This window comes from Manis pentadactyla, chromosome 6, assembly GCF_030020395.1.
Source record: "Manis pentadactyla isolate mManPen7 chromosome 6, mManPen7.hap1, whole genome shotgun sequence".
NCBI lineage: Eukaryota > Metazoa > Chordata > Mammalia > Pholidota > Manidae > Manis > Manis pentadactyla.
Window position 1 is genome coordinate 48,414,938 of NC_080024.1, and position 15,213 is coordinate 48,430,150.

The window sequence follows — 15,213 nt, forward strand, 5'->3', positions numbered from 1 at the left end:
CCTCTGCCCATTTTTTAATTGGATAATTTTTTTTTGTTTGTTGAGGTGGGTGAACTCTTTATATATTTTGGACGTCAAGCCTTTATCGGATCTGTCATTTACAAATATATTCTCCGATACTGTAGGGTACCTTTTTGTTCTATTGATGGTGTCTTTTGCTGTACAGAAGCTTTTCAGCTTAATATAGTCCCACTTGTTCATTTTTGCTATTGTTTTCCTTGCCTGGGGAGATATGTTCAAGGAGAGGTCACTCATGTTTATGTCTAAGAGATTTTTGCCTATGTATTTTTCTAAGAGTTTTATGGTTTCATGACTTACATTCAGGTCTCTGATCCATTTCGAATTTACTTTTGTGTATGGGGTTAGACAATGGTCCAGTTTCATTCTCCTACATGTAGCTGTCCAGTTTTGCCAGCACCATCTGTTGAAGAGACTGTCATTTCCCCATTGTATGTCCATGGCTCCTTTATCAAATATTAATTGACCATATATGTCTGGGTTAATGTCTGGAGTCTCTAATCTGTTCCACTGGTCTGTGGCTCTGTTTTTGTGCCAGTACCAAATTGTCTTGATTACTATGGCTTTGTAGTAGAGCTTGAAGTTGGAGAGTGAGATCCCCCCTACTTTATTCTTCTTTCTCAGGATTGCTTTGGCTATTTGGGGTCTTTGGTGTTTCCATATGAATTCTTAAACTATTTGTTCCAGTTCGTTGAAGAATGTTCCTGGTAATTTGATAGGGATTGCATCCAATCTGTATATTGCTTTGGGCAGGATGGCCATTTTGACGATATTAATTCTTCCTAGCCACGAGCATGGGATGAGTTTCCATTTGTTAGTGTCCCCTTTAATTTCTCTTAAGAGTGACTTGTAGTTTTCAGGGTATAAGGCTTTCACTTCTTTGGTTAGGTTTATTCCTAGGTATTTTATTCTTTTTGATGCAATTGTGAATGGAGTTGTTTTCCTGATATTTCTTTCTATTGGTTCATTGTTAGTGTATAGGAAAGCCAAAGATTTCTGTGTGTTAATTTTGTATCCTGCAACTTAGCTGTACTCTGATATCAGTTCTAGTAGTTTTGGAGTGGAGTCTTTAGGGTTTTTTATGTACAATATCATGTCATCTGCAAATAGTAACAGTTTAACTTCTTCTTTACCAATCTGGATTCCTTGTATTTCTTTGTTTTGTCTGATTGCCGTGGCTAGGACCTCCAGTACTATGTTAAATAACAGTGGGGAGAGTGGGCATCCCTGTCTTGTTCCTGATCTCAGAGGAAAAGCTTTCAGCTTCTCGCTGTTCGGTATGATGTTGGCTGTGGGTTTATCATATATGGCCTTTATTCTGTTGAGGTACTTGCCCTCTATACCCATTTTGTTGAGAGTTTTTATCATGAATGGATGTTGAATTTTGTCGAATGCTTTTTCAGCATCTATGGAGATGATCATGTGGTTTTTGTCTTTCTTTTTGTTGATGTGGTGGATGATGTTGATGGATTTTCGAATGTTGTACCATCCTTGCATCCCTGGGATGAATCCCACTTGGTCATGGTATATGATCCTTTTGGTATATTTTTGAATTTGGTTTGCTAATATTTTATTGAGTATTTTTGCATCTATGTTCATAAGGGATATTGGTCTATAATTTTCCTTCTTGGTGGGGTCTTTGCCTGGTTTTAGTATTAGGGTGATGTTGGCTTCATAGAATGAGTTTGGGAGTATTCCCTCCTCTTCTGTTTTTCGGAAAACTTTACGGAGAATGGGTATAATGTCTTCTCTGTGTGTCTGATAAAATTCTGAGGTAAATCCGTCTGGCCCAGGGGTTTTGTTCTTGGGTAGTTTTTTGATTACCGTTTCAATTTCTTTGCTCGTAATTGGTTTGTTTAACTTTTGTGTTTCTTCCTTGGTCAGTCTTGGAAGGTTGTATTTTTATAGGAAGTTGTCCATTTCTTCTAGGTTTTCCAGCTTGTTGGCATATGGGTTTTCATAGTAGTGTTTAATAATTCTTTGTATTACTGTGGAGTCTGTCATGATTTTTCCATTCTCATTTCTGATTCTGTTGATTTGTGTTGATTCTCTTTTTCTCTTAATAAGTTTGGCTAGAGGCTTATCTATTTTGTTTATTTTCTTGAAGAACCAGCTCTAGGTGTCACTGATTTTTGCTATTGTTTTATTCTTCTCAATTTTGTTTATTTCTTCTCTGATCTTTATTATGTCCCTCCTTCTGCTGACCTTAGGCCTCATTTGTTCTTCTTTTTCCAGTTTCGATAATTGTGATGTTAGACTATTCATTTGGGATTGTTCTTCCTTCTTCAGGTGTGCCTGGATTGCTATATACTTTCCCCTTAAGACTGCTTTCGCTGCGTCCCACAGAAGTTGGGGCTTTGTGTTGTTGTTGTCATTTGTTTCCATATATTCCTTGATCTCTATTTTAATTTGTTCATTGATCCATTGATTATTTAGGAGCATGTTCTTAAGCCTCCATGTGTTTGTGAGCCTTTCTGCTTTCTTTGTACAATTTATTTCTAGTTTTATACCTTTGTGGTCTGAAAAGTTGGTTGGTAGGATTTCAATCTTTTGGAATTTACTGAGGCCCTTTTTGTGGGCTAGTATGTGGTCTATTCTGGAGAATGTTCCATGTGCACTTGAGAAGAATGTATATCCTGTTGCTTTTGGATGTAGAGTTCTATGATGTCTATTAGGTCCATCTGTTCTAGTGTGTTGTTCAGTGCCTCCGTGTCCTTACTTATTTTCTGCCCAGTGGATCTATCCTTTGGGGTGAGTGGCATGTTGAAGTCTCCTAAAATGAATGCATTGCATTCTATTTCCCCCTTTAGTTCTGTTAGTATTTGTTTCACATATGCTGGTGCTCCTGTGTTGGGTGCATATATATTTAGAATGGTTATATCCTCTTGTTGGACTGAGCCCTGTATCATTCTGTAATGTTCTTCTTTATCTCTTGTTACTTTCTTTGTTTTGAAGTCTATTTTGTCTGATATTAGTACTGCAACCCCTGCTTTCTTCTCTCTGTTGTTTGCCTGAAATACATTTTTCCATTCCTTGACTTTTTGTCTGTGCATGTCTTTGGGTTTGAGGTGAGTCTCTTGTAAGCAGCATATGGATGGGTCTTGCTTTTTTATCCATTCTATTACTCTGTGTCTTTTGATTGGTGCATTCAGTCCATTTACATTTAGGGTGACTATTGAAAGATATGTACTTATTGCCATTGCAGGCTTTAAATTCGTGGTTACCAAAGGTTCAAGGTTAGCCTCTTTAGTATCTTACTGCCTAACTTAGCTTGCTTATTGAGCTGTTATATACACTGTCTTGAGATTCTTTTCTTCTCTCCCTTCTTATTCCTCCTCCTCCATTCTTTATATGTTGGTTGTTTTATTCTGTTCTCTTTCGTGTTTCCTTTAACTGCTTTTAGTGGGTAGTTGATTTTATTTTTTTTGACTTTAGTTAGTATTTGGTTGGTCTGCTTTCTTTGCTGTGATTTTATTTTCTCTGGTGACATCTGTTTAGTTTTAGAAGTGCTCCCATCTAGAAGAGTCCCTCTAAAATACCCTGTAGAGGTGGTTTGTGGGAGGCAAATTCCCTCAACTTTTGATTGTCTGGGAATTGTTTAATCCCTCCATTATATTTAAATGATAATCTTGCTGGATACAGTATCCTTGGTTCAAGGCCCTTCTGTTTCATTGCATTAAATATATCATGCCATTCTCTTCTGGCCTGTAAGGTTTCTGTTGAGAAGTCTGATGATAGCCTGATGGGTTTTCCTTTATAGCTGGCCTTTATCTCTCTAGCTGCCTTTAAAGCTCTTTCCTTGTCCTTGATCTTTGCCATTTTAATTATTATGTGTCTTGGTGTTGTCCTCCTTGGGTCCTTTCTGCTGGGAGTTCTGTGTATTTCCGTGGTCTGTTCGATTATTTCCTCCCCCAGTTTGGGGAAGTTTTCAGCAATTATTTCTTCAAAGACAGTTTCTGTCCTTTTTTCTCTCTTCTTCTTCTTCTGGTACCCCTATAATATGGATATTGTTCGTTTTGGATTGGTCACACAGTTCCCTTAATATTGTTTCATTCCTGGAGATCCTTTTATCTCTCTCTATGTCAGCTTCTATGCGTTTCTTTTCTCTGGTTTCTATTCCATCAATGGCCTCTTGCATCTTATCCATTCTGCTCATAAATCCTTCCAGAGTTTGTTTCACTTCTGCAATCTCCCTCCGGATTTCATCCCTTAGCTCTTGCATATTTCTCTGCATCTCTGTCAGCATGTTTATGATTTTTATTTTGAATTCTTTTTCAGGAAGACTGGTTAGGTCTGTCTCCTTCTCAGGTGTTGATTCTGTGATCTTTGTCTGCCTGTAGCTTTGCCTTTTCATGGTCATAGAGAGAGTTTGCAGAGCTGGCACGAATGACGGCTGGAAGAACTTTCCTTCTTGTTGATTTGTGGCCTTCCTCTCCTGGGAGAACAGCGACCTCTAGTGGCTTGTGCTGGGCAGCTGGGCGCAGACAGGGCTTCTGATTCCTGCCTGGCTGCTATGGAGTTAATCTCTGCTTTTGCTGTGGGCATGGCTTGCCTCGGGCTGCTGCTTCAATATGGTGGAGCCGCCTTGGAGGGGGAGCGGCTGGGAGGCTATTTGTCTCCATGAGGGGCTTCCGTGCTCCCTGCTGCCCAGGGGGTTGGAGTGCCCAGTGTGTTCCAGGACTCTTCCGTCCGGTTTTGGGGTCCCTGTCCCTTTAAGACTTCCAAAAAGCACTCGCAAAAAAAAAAAAAGCCGCTCACTTTTCTTTGTCGCCAGGCGCCGGCCTCAGGGACCCACTCACAGGTCTTACTGTCCTGTTTCCCTAGTATCGAGGACCTCACGCATGTACTGTGTCTGTACTCCAGTGCAGATGGCTAGGGGTGGGTGCTCAGCAGTCCTGGGCTCCCTCTCCCTCCCCTCTCCGACTCCTCTCCTCCCACAGGAAGCTGGGGGGAGGGGCGCTTGGGTCCCACCGGGCTGGGGCTCGTATCTTACCGCCTTCGTGAAGCGCTGGGTTCTCGCAGGTGTGGATGTGGTCTGGATGTTGTCCTGTGTCCTCTGGTCACTATTCTAGGAAGAGTTGTCTTTGTTATATTTTCATAAATATATGTGGTTTTGGGAGGAGATTTCCACTGCTCTACTCACACTGCCATCTTGGCTCCACCCCTCTAGAGCAGTGGTTTTTTAAACTTTATCATGCATTAGAATCACTTGTGGGCTTGGTAAACCACAGATTGCTTATTTACATCCTTGAAGCTTCTGACTGAATAAGTTTGAAGTAGGGCTCTGAGAATTTGCATGTGCTGATATTGCTGGTCTGGGGACCACACTTTTAGAAATAGTGGTACAGTACATTTTGTAGAAGGAAGGTTATAGGGTTAATGAGTATACATAATTTTTAAGGTCTTGGTACATATTGTCAAATTGTTTTTCAGAGAGACTGTATCAAATTGCATTCCTATCAGTAATTCTCATCAGCGGAGTATTTCAATTTTAAATCTCTTGTCAGTTTGAGACATGAAAAATGTTATCTCCATTGAAGCATTTCATATAATAATAAAACACTGGAAAACAGAAGGAAAATAGATAAGTAAGTATGGGTATATCCATACAAGGAAACTTAATTTAGCAGATAAAATGAATGAATTAGATATATACATATCAAAATGGAAAAAATAGCAAACCATAATTTGAGTGAAAAAATTTTAAAACATGCAAATAATATTGCTTATAAGCACTTATAAGTAGTAAATATATAAAGAGCACACATATATGGAGTAAGGGTGTGAGAAATATGTGTAGGAATGCTAATATACATACATACATCAGGACACTTGTTACTCATGGTTCAGAGAAGGAGAGTGGAATGGAATCAGTGAGATGGCATTCAAAGGACTTCCATTACATCTGTAATATATCTTTAAAAAATATTTAAAGCCAATGTAACAACATGTTAAGATTTATTGATATTTATTACTTTATTCAGTATGAAAAATTAGACAATGGGACCATACCAATTTTATGTACTGCTTTAATCAGTAGTGAGGCTAAATATTTTCTTAAACTATTGGCTATCTTTTCTTCTCTTTCTTATTCCTCATATGCACATGGATTTTAATAGAAAAATTGATGTGGAATCCTTAGTAGTAGAATTTATTTGCATTTAGCTGTTGTATGTGCTTTTGTTTGTAAACAACATCGGTTACATTCATTTTTGTTTTTGTTGTTAAAGGGTCTCAATTGGAAAAGTCCTATGAAAATAGAAACAAAAAAGTCTAAAATACGCTACCCATTAAGAACAACATACAAATATATTTAGCTATTTATTGAATGTTTACACTAAGCAGAAGTTGAAAGAACCCTGAAACCCTGGCACACCTAATGACTCCCTGGTATGCTACTAATAGCCACTCAGCAAGTCCTACTCCCTGGAACCTGTAAATATTACTTTATAAGGAAAACAGATCTTTGTAGATGAGATTTTTTTGAGTGTCTTGGCTGGAGAGATTATCGTGGATTATCTGTGTGGGTTCTAAATCTATTCATGAGTGTCCTCATATGAGAGAAGCAGCAAGAGATTTCATTTATGCAAGGTACTCATGGAGGCAGAGATGGGGTGATGTGGTAGCAAGTCAAGGGATGCAGGTAGCCATCAGCGACTAGAGTGGATTCTGCCTTGGAACTGCTAGAGGAAACATTCCTGTGACACCTTGATTTCAGTCCTGTGTCCTGATTTGGGGCTTCTGTCCTGTAGGTCTATGAGAGAACACATTTCTCTTGTTTTAAGCAGACAAGTTTGTGGTAATTTGTTACAGCAGCAACAAGAAATAAGTATACTTTCTAACCGAGGAATTTCACTTTGCTAATATCCTATAATAGTTCAATTACTTTCCAAGAATATTAAGTACAGTCTCAAGTGATTTCTTTTCAAGTTAGTATTTTTGGTTCAAAACAAAACTATAAAATGAACAAATCTTTTTCAATTACCTTTGAAGTTTCAAAGACACAATCTTGTATCTTTTCAAAGTAAATTTTTTTGAAACTATCTATGGGATTAACTGCTAAAATGATCTTAAAAAGAAAAAAGTATGCATCTTCCATCTTACCTCCAAATGACCTACTTTCATAATTTTTCTGAAATAATTTAATCTTATTAAAATATTACTATACCTAGTTTTTAGAATTCCATGAAAAAATGAAGAGTTTATATCAGACAAATCAATTATAATAATCATTTAACAATTCACAACATATTAAAGGGGAAACTTAATGACAAATAAAACTGATGATTATGGATTTAGACAAGCATGTGACCAAGTTAATTTGTTGTTTCATTATTAATGAGAAAGTGATATACTAGCTGACCTTAAAAATATTATCATATTGTAAAATAATATTCTAGAGGATTTGTATTTGGCCCTGACTTTGCATGGCCAATTGACTTGTTTCATTTAGTACCTTTTTTGTAAAACTTTTTTTTTTTTATCAGACTTGGAGGAGCTTACAGGGAAACTTTAATTCACAAACATGCTTTATTTTTTATTGAAGTATAGTTGACATACAATATTATATTAGTTTCAGGTGTACAACAGTGATTTGACAATGACATACATTACTAAATGTTCATGATGGTAAGTGTACTTACCATCTGTCACCATACAAAGATATTCCCATAATATTGATCATATTCTCTATGCTGTACTTTATATCCCATGACTTATTTATCATTGAAAGTTTGTATCTCTTTATCCCCTTCACCTATTTTGCCCATCCTTCTATCCCTTTCCCCTGTGGCAATGATCAATTTGTTCTCTGTATTTATAAGTCTGTTTCTGGTTGGTTGGTTGTCCTTTTTGGTTTTTAGATTTCATATATAAGTGAATTCACTTGTTATTTGACTTTCTTTGCCTGAGTATTTCACTTAACATAATACTCTCTGGTTCTATCCATGTTGTTGCAAATGGGAAGATTTCATATTTTTTATGGCTGAGTGCTATTCCATTATGTATATGTACACATCTTCTTTATCCATCCATCAGTGGATACTTAGGTTGCTTCCATATCTTGGCTGTTACAAATAATCATGCAGTAAACATGGGTGCATGTATCTTTTTGAATAGTGTTTTTGTTTTCTTTGGATAAATACACAGAAGTGGAATTGCTGGATCATATGATAGTTCTTTTTTAAATTTTTTGAGGAACTTCCACATTTTTTTCATAGTGGCTGCCCCAGTATATGTTCCCACCAACAGTGCATAGGAGTTCCCTTTCACCACATTCTTGCCAACACTTGTCATATCCTGTCTTTTTGAAAGTTGCCGTTCTGACAAGTGTGATGATATCTCATTGATGTGCATTTCCTTGATGATTAGAGATGTTGAGCATCTTTTCATGTGTCTGTGGGCCATCTGTATGTCTTCTTCAGAAAAATGTCTGTTCAGGTCATCTGCCCAATTTTTTAATTGGATTTTTTTTTTGATGTTAAGTTGTATGAGTTCTTTATATATTTTGGATATTAACCCCTCATTGGATATATGATTTTGCAGATATTTTCTCCCATTCAGAAGGTTGCCTTTTCATTTTGTTAATGGTGTCCTTTGCTGTACAGAAGCTTTTTCATTTGATGCAGATCCACTTGTTTATTCTTGCTTTTGTTTCCCTTACCTGGGGAGACATATCTAGAAAAAAGTTGCTAAGACCAATGTCTAAGAGTTCACTGCCTATGTTTCATTTTAGGGGTTTTATGGTTTCCAGTTTTACATTTTTTTATTTTATACTTTTTCTTTGAGCTAATTATATATTTATAGCACTGTTCAAAGATATTTACAGGGAAATTCACTATACCATTCACCCAACCTTCCCCAATATTAGTATCTTGCATAACTGTAGTAGAATATCAAAACCAGGAAGCTAACCTTAGTGTAACCTGTAGAGCTTATTCAGATTTTACCAGTTTTACATGCAGCTGTGTGTGCATGTATGTATATCTTTTTTTTATTAAGGTATTATTGATATACACTCTCTCACACTGCCATCTTTAATCCTCGGCTTTCTATGCATATCTATATGTGTATAGCTTTATGCAGTTTTATCACATGTAACTTTGCATAAACACAGCAATGCTTAACCATCACTACAAGATTCCCTCATGCTACCCTTTATTAGCTGTATTCATCCTTTCTTCCCTTTTCCTTAATGCGCGGTAATTACTCCTATGTTCTCTGCGTCTATGTTTGTTTTATTTCATGAGTATTATATAAAAGGAATCAAACCATTTATATCTTCATGATTTGTTTCTTTTATTCCATGTAATTTCCTTGAGATGATTCCTAGTTGTTGCATCTATTAAAATTTTGTTCCTTTTTTGCTGCTGATTGATAATCCATGGTATGGATATACCACTGTTTCTTTAATTCACCACTGAAAGAAATTTGGAAAGTCCAGTTCTCAGCTATTATCATTAAAGTTGCTGTGAGTATTTTTGTACATGTTTCTGCATGAAAAAAACTTTTCATTTATCTATAGTAGATATCCGGGAGTGCAACTGCTGAGTAATATGGTAAATTCCACTGTTGATTTCAAAAGGAACTGCAAAATTATTTTCCAGAATAACTGTATCATTTTGTATTCTTTCCAGCAATGTATGAGTGAACTAGTTTTTTATTTGCCATTCTGATAGGTGTAAAGTGGCACTGTAGCTTTAATTTGCATTTCTGTAATGACTAATAATGTTTAACATCTTTTCGTGTGCTTATTTGCAATCTGTGTATCCTTTTCGGTAAAATATCTTGCAAGTATTTTATCCACTTTGAAACTGGATCATTTGTTTTCTAATGTTGAATTTGAGAGTTTTTTATATATTCTAGATACCAATCCCTTGTTGGATATGTGAGTTGCAAATACTTTCTCTCATTCTGTAATTTATTTTTCATTCATTAACAGGGTATTTCACAGAGCAAAAGGTTTTAAGTTTTGATGAGATCCAATTCATCAAATTTTTCTTTTTTGGATTTTGTATTTGGTGTCAAGTTGGGAAAACTCTTTGCTTAGCTCTAGGTCCTGAATATTTTTTCCTATTTTTAAAAGATGTTTTATAGTTTCATGTTTCACATTGATTTAATTTTTTAGATGATATGAGATTTTGGTTGAGATTCATATTTTTGCCTATTCCAGTTCCTCTAGCACTATTTATCAGAAAGTCTATCCCTCCTTCATTGCTTTTGTGTGTTTGCCAAAAATTAATTGGGCATATTTGTGTGATTCTATTTCTGTGTTTTCCATTCTGTTCCATTGACCTAGGTGTTTCACCCTACCATTAACACTCTGTCTTGATTACTATAGATAGATAGTACATCTCAGCAGTGAGAAAAGAAATTCCTCCTATCTTATTCTTCTTTTCAAAATTGTTCTGACTAATCTAGGGCCTTTCAATTTCCATAACTATTTTAGAACATAAACAAATGTTTATTGTCTATTGTTTTAGACTGCATAAAAACCTTGCAGCGATTTAAATAGGAATTTCATTAAATCTATAGATAATTTAGCAAGAATTAATATTTTCATTATGTTGAGTTTTTTATGAACATGATATTTCTCTCCAAGTATTTAAGTCTATTTCTTTCCTTAGCATTTCATAATTTTAATCATACAGATCCTATAAATGTTTTATTATATTTATACCTAAGATTTTTATTTTCTTTGGAGTAATTATAAATGATATTGAATTTTTTATTTTGGTTTTTGTGAACTTTTTGAACTCAGTTATTCTAGGAAATTTCTCTTGTTTTTGTGTATTTTTTGCTACATTTATGTAGACAATCATGGCATCTGCAAATATAGTTTTATATCTTGTTTTCCATTTTATTAGGGCATTTTAATTATTTTTCAGGAGATTTTATTGCAATGGCTAGAATTTCTATTACTTTGTTGAATAAGAATGATGAGAGTGAACACCTTTTCTTGTTCCCAATATTGGAGGGAGAACAGTCTTTCACCATTAAGTATGATGTGAGATACAGGATTTCTTGTAAGTGCTTTTTATGAGGTTCAGGGAAGGCTCCTTTATTCCTAGGGTGCCAACAGTTTTCATAATGAATAGGTGTTGAATTTTATCAAATGCTTATCTGCTTCAATTGATTTGATCATATGATTTTTTTCCCTTTGCCTATTAAAATGATGTATTGCATGACTGATTTTCAAATATTAAACTATACTTTAATAAATGAAGTAAACTCCAATTGGTTATTGTGTATTATTCTTTGTGTGTATTGTTGGATTTGGTTTGCTAATATTTTCTTGAGGATTTTTGCATTTTAAACTTATGAAAGATAGTGTTCTGTCATTTTCCTCTTGTGTTGTCTTCATCTGGGTTTTGTATCAGGGTTATACAAGCCTTATAAAATGAGCTTTGAAGTGTTTCCTCTTTTGCCTAATTTTCTAGAGGAGATTGCATAAAATTGGTGCTTTTTTTTTTAGTATTTGGTAAAAATCTCTAGTGAAACCATCAGGGGCTGAAGATACCTTTTGTGTGTGTGTATTTGAACTCTTTAATTATAAATTTTAATTTACTTAATAGCTATGGAGCTATTCAGGTTATCCATTTCATTTTGCCAGAGATATGAGAGTTTGTGCTTTTTGAGGAATTAGTCCATTTTTTCTAAATTGTTGAATTTGTGAGAGTCAAGTTATACTACTCTCTGCAGGAACTGTTGTGTTATCCTGTTTCATTTGACACTGGTGATTTATGTCTTCTCTTTATGTTTGTTAATCTTGCTAGAGAATTATCTGTGGAATTTTTTTTTAGAAACAGGTTTTGTTTCATTTGTCTATTGTTCTCCTATTTTCAGTTTCAATGATTTTTGTTCTTATGTTTATTATTTATTTTCTTCTACTTTCTTTGGATTTATTTTGCTCCTCTTTTTCTTGTTTATTCAGATAGAAATTTAAATTGTTGATTCAAAACCTTTCCTTTTCTCTAATGTAAACATTTACTGCTCTAAACTTTCCTTTCAGCATTGCTTTAGCTGTAGCCTGAAGTTTACATGCTGTATTTTCACTTGCATTTAATCTTATATATTTTTATGTGTATTTCCTCTGACCAATGGATTAAACATGTATTTTTAGTTAGCAAGTTTTGAATATTTTCATGTTACCTCTGTGTTACTAAATTCTAGTTTGAATCCATTATAGTCAGAGAACATACTCTGTATGATTTCAATTCTTTAAATTTGTTAACATTCATACTTGACTCAGGATAAGATCTATTTTGGTGCATGTTCCATGGGCACTTGAAAATAATGTATAGTCTGCTGTTACTAGGTAGAGAGTTCTGTGCATGTCAATTAGATCGTGTTTGTTGATGTTCAGTTTTTCTGTATTCTTGCTGACTTTCTGTTATCAGTTACTAGTAACCAAGTATTACTTACTAACTTTTAAAGTAAGGTTATAATTCTGACTTTCCTCACAGAAATATGATTAATCATCAGTGAAAATGGTTGTAAAATTTTCTGCAATTAAAAAGTTCATATAAAACATTTATGTTAAACATTGAAACTGACCTATAAATCATTTAATTTTGAGGGAAAAGAAAAGATCCTCTCATTTTTGTAGCTTTTTGTATTTTATGGAAATTTGAAAAAAAGTATTGTTGGGAGTTTTCTATCCTGAATTTTTCAGTTCAAAGGCATCAATAAACCATTAAAATATAAAATAGAAGCAGAAAATATGAATAGAAAAAATATTAATTGTAGCTATGGGTTAATTATCATGCTATTTTATACCAAGAAGAACAGCTCCAAATGCCTTACAGACTCAAGCTTATTAATGATCAGTACATTTGTTGAAATGAGATGTAGGCAACATTCTCAGTTCCATTCTATGGACAGAATGACTTAGATCCACAGAACTTAAGTAGGCTATTGTTGCAATTTAAGAGGAATTGGTAATTCTCACAACTTTACAATTAATTTTTACAAACTAGTGGTAGATTACAAAGAAAATAAGAAATAGAAAGCAGTGTCTAGGAAATGGAATGTTGGGTTATTTCAATCAGGTATAAAAGCCACTAAAACCTGTTTCACTCCTATGACTCCAGTTTAACTCTTTTCAGTTTTGGGATCTAATACAGAACTTTAAGAGAACTTCTATCTTTTCTTAAAATGAAAAGCCTTAGGAGTTGCTCCATACACTGAAGACTACATTGTTGATTTCCTTGTACTGTATTTTCAAGCAAAATATTTTTCCAACTTAAAAGCAAAGCAAAAGAACAACAAAGGCTAAGAAAGGAAATCAAATAAAAAAGCAGTTACCATGGTATCTTCAACATTAGGCTTGAGAAAGGAAGAGGGTTTTCAATTCTGTCAAAAGAAAAGAAAAATCAAACCTGATAGAGAAACCATTGGTATGCACATTACTTTATAAATCTGCCATTAGAACTGTAAACATGGGTTTAAAAGTGGATTTTGTACTTTTACAGCTGCACTTTGATAATGTAAGACAAAAATTAATCCTTTATAGCCCCTGATTATCTGCTTATAGCTTATTAAAGATATCAGCTAAGGTATTTTAATGACAGTATATTAAATTGTCCTTGAAAAAAAAAGTTTTTATTTAAAATAAACGTATTTAAAAATAACTTCATAAGACAAATAATGATGCAGTTCACAATCAAAGGAAATGTTAGTCTTTTATAACATAAATAATTTTTTTGGAAATTCAGATATGCTTTTTTTAAATAGAAAAGAATATGAAAATAAATTTGTATTACCAGATTTATGGGCTCAGGAATCTAGGTAAAGATTACAAGTGAGCAAATCCTTAATGTTATCAGCATTCTTGGTTAACATTTCAACTGTATATGTGAGATTAGCCTTTGGATAATGTCTATTATAAGCTGATAATCAAAAGTACACTAATTAATAATGACTGAATTCTTCTTTTGGTGAAAGAGTCAAGCCTGATATTATTTGCATTTATTATAGTTTATATTTTGAAAGCTCACCACTTTACAGCCATGCAACCTTGGCAGAAAGAGAAGTGTGAAATCAAAAAGTGAGAATGGTGTGAAACCTTGCCATCAGGCTGGTGAAGACAGCATACTTTTTGTTCAGTTCTGGTTCTAAGTGTTCGGGTTGCAATATCTTCAGTGTACCATGATCAGAAGGGGCTATAAGGAAAAATCAACTGTAAAGTTAAGAGTTTTCAGGACATATTCTTAGCTGCAATAGAAGAGAGCTTCCTTTTCAGATAAAGCCTTGTCAACATTAAAAAATAAAATATCATCAAGATAACTTGACTTTAGCAAAGAGGAAAAAACCCCTCAGATGTTCAGTGTCATTATTAAGGATTTTTTATTGCCTTTCTACAAAGAAGTTTGAGGTGCCAGAGAGTGAATCAATTGTCTTGAATTTTGTTTCTTAGTGACTGAGCACTCTTCTCTCTGCTTTCTGTTCTTCACTTGTCCCACCCTCTGTTTTCTTGTTTTCCTTGGTGTCTTCTCCTCCCCTCCCCCCTCTTTTTTGTATCTCTCGTTCTGTATCATTTTCATTCAATAAAACAAAAGCTCATGGTATCTCACAGGGGATGGGATGGAAGGGAGGAAGGAATCAAACTGATTGTGTTCCAACTATGTGCTGGTTACTGTGGTATTTGATTGACTCCTCCCAGTAAGTACAAATATTTCCTTTTTACAAATAAGAAACTGAGGCTAAGAGAGGTTTGTTGGGAACAGATGCATATGGAACTTACTTTCCTTCCTGTGTTCTCCAAACTGTGAGTGTGATCACATATAAAGTACATCATCTTAGTTAGAAGCCAATTGTGTCAAGATGTTACTGATTTAGCTAAGGAAAAACTCTGGAGCCCCACTTACTATGAAAAATTATATTAAAAACACACAATATTATGTTGTTTCGGCAATGCAGATGCTAAAAGGTGTGAAGAGTTTTTGTTTTCCCTAAAGGATCACAAAGTCAAACTCTGAATGATGTTGACTTTGCAGATACTGCTAAGGTTTCCCGGAGCAACAGAACCTGTAAATGGAGTGTGATGACTGGGGGTGTGGGGTGGGGGGAGAAGAATGCTATCCTTCCATGTTTCCCATTCATACAAGGGCCTGAATTAGGAGCAAATTATGCTATGTGTGTGCTTTTGCAAATAAGTACTTGGTACTGGAATTCTCTTCTTCATTTAAACAACAT